Raw genomic sequence first — 2,606 nt, 5'->3', positions numbered from 1 at the left:
GCAGGGGATCGCCGGTGGAGGAGGCGCGGGCCGGCCGGTGGATGGGAGGGCGACCGCTGGAGGAGGCGGCGGCCCGGTGGAGGGGGAGGCCAGAGATCCGTGGTGGGACAGGGCGAGGGGCAACGTAGGGGAGGGTGCGGGGCGGCTGGGCGAAGGGGCGGCGGCGGCTGGGCGAGGGGGCGGCGGCGCGGTGGAGGTTGGGGCGTCACAGAGGAGAGGTGCGGGGCGACGAGGCGTGGTAAGGGGGCGGCAGTGGGTCGTCCGGGAGAGAGGACGAGAGAAACACAGACAGAGAGAGAGTGGGGTGGCTCGGCCCGTTAGTTAGGTCAACTCTTTGCCGTCCACCATCCTTTGTCGTCCGCTTTTGTGCTCTTTGCCGTCTTCTAGCAAACGGCAAAGAGGGGGCCATTAGGTTTTTTCTATGCAGCTCGTTTGTGGGGCCCACCTCTCTCTTTGCCGTACGCCAGCTGACGACAAAGATTCTTTGCCGTCCGCTAGCAGACGGCAAAGAAGTGGCTGTCGGCAAAGACCTTCTTTGCCATCAGCCAATTCTTTGTTGTCCGTTTTGTGTAAGCGGACGACAAAGACCTTCTTTGCCGTCAGCCAGCAGACGACAAAGAAAAGGCGGATGGCAAATAAGCAATTTCTAGTAGTGTATCTTGTATTCTCATATATTCAGTACATGGTATGTTGTAATGATATCCACCTTGCTAAGCGCTCGAAATACAGTTGTGCCCCAATCATGAATTCATCACGTGATTGGGATAGAATCGCATCTTGGGTGCTACAAGTTGGTATCAGAGCCGACCCTCATGGTTACAAAACACGAATGTTTGTGGACAGGTGCGCGGTCTTGTGAATGACGTTTGTGACCCATCGTGGCACACGACATGGCACATGTGCCGGACTGGATGCACAGACATATGTGCCAAGAGGGAACGTTGTTGTGGCCCAACGAGGACGTCGGTTCCTCTGAGTGGGGGTGTATGTAATAACCTGGCTTATTAGGGATGATAGACTACTCATATCAATAAGGAATTCCTTCTTTTCTGGGAGCCCATTCGGAAAGAACTCCAAAGTTAAGCGTGCTCAGCTTGGAGTAATTTTAGGATGGGTGACCGACCGGGAAGTTGCTCCCGGGTGCGCACGAGTGAGGACAAAGTGCGTAGAAAAGACTAGTATTGATCTATGGGGCTAGTCTATATCTCGCCAGGAGTAACGACCACCGGCGGGTATGAGTTACATAAGGTGTGATGCGGGGCAGGGGCAACTGTTGGAAAAAGTCCCAAAAAGACTCTCCCTCAGGGTCTTCTTTCTTTAGTCCCAAATGCCCACTTTTAGACCCTACAAGTCCCTCCTATTTGGTTTAGATGGGACTGAAAGGGACTTTTTTTAGTCCCTACATCGAAAAGTTCCTCTAAACAAACACCCTCTAATAATGCTGCTGGAAAATTGATGCAATGCCATAGTTAAAAGCAAATTACATGTTTAACAAATTTTATTGTTAATATAATCTTTCTGTTAATATGAATTGATGCCACCTTTTGAGAAATGCTACTGTCTTGCTTTCTTTCCCATTTAGATAAATTAGATGCTTCTTTTTGTTGACTTCTGTGTCAGCCACCGTTATTGATCACTAGTTGTTTCCTTTGCACCTCTGTGTAAACAGGGTTATCTATTTCACCTCGTTGATATTGTGACCTTTTGTTGCACTGCACAAAACACTTTTGTTTTTAGAGTGTTTTGTGCAGTTCAACCAAAATGTCACACCGACAATGTTGCTTGATTGCTTGATCTTAGTGTAACATCCCAAATTTTCAATTTGGAATGTTATACATAGGTCATCATATGCATATCATATTTTATTTGCATTTTGGTTCTAATCCTAGAAATTCTAAGCAACTCAAGGACCCACCGAGAGAGTTGGGGATTTCATTTATTTTCATATTTGAATTATTTTCTCAAATATTGAAAAGATGATCATTTTGGTTTTAATTATTTTTCCTCTCCGAAAATATTTCCAATATTAAAAATAAAAGAGAGGAGATAATATGACTTCTCCAAAACAAAATAAATATTGGGGGGGAAATGTTAAAATCAAATAATTATTTTATTTGGAATTTTTTTGAATTAGAAAAATATGCATTTTTCAAAATTGCATTTTAGGCCAAAAAAATGTTCACTATATTCTAAATATTTAATTTAGATGATGAAACTTGTTTTTGACATTTTTAGAATTTTTTTATATTTTTTAGGATTTTTCCTTTTCGGTGGAATTATTTATTAAAAAAGTTGCACCCGGCTGGGCCAACGGCCCAGCCAAGCGGGACGAAGCCCAGCTGTCGCCGCCGCCCTCCCCGCGTGGGAGTGCGCCGCCGTCGAACTTGTCCCCGAGCCGGACTCCGCCTAACCCCGCCGCCTTGCCCCCTCCCCCAAGCCGCCTCGGACCCCCGGCCTCCTATAAGTACCCCACCACCCCGCTGCCTCCCACCTCGTCCCGCCTCGCAGCCTCAGCCCCGCCATCCTGGAGCCGCGCCGGAGTCCATTCGCCTCGCCTCACCGCCGCGGACACGCGACGCCACCACCACCGTTCAGATCCCGCCCGC

The sequence above is a fragment of the Triticum aestivum genome, chromosome 1A, assembly GCF_018294505.1.
Source record: "Triticum aestivum cultivar Chinese Spring chromosome 1A, IWGSC CS RefSeq v2.1, whole genome shotgun sequence".
Taxonomy (NCBI): Eukaryota; Viridiplantae; Streptophyta; class Magnoliopsida; order Poales; family Poaceae; genus Triticum; species Triticum aestivum.
This window is presented reverse-complemented; position numbering follows the sequence as displayed.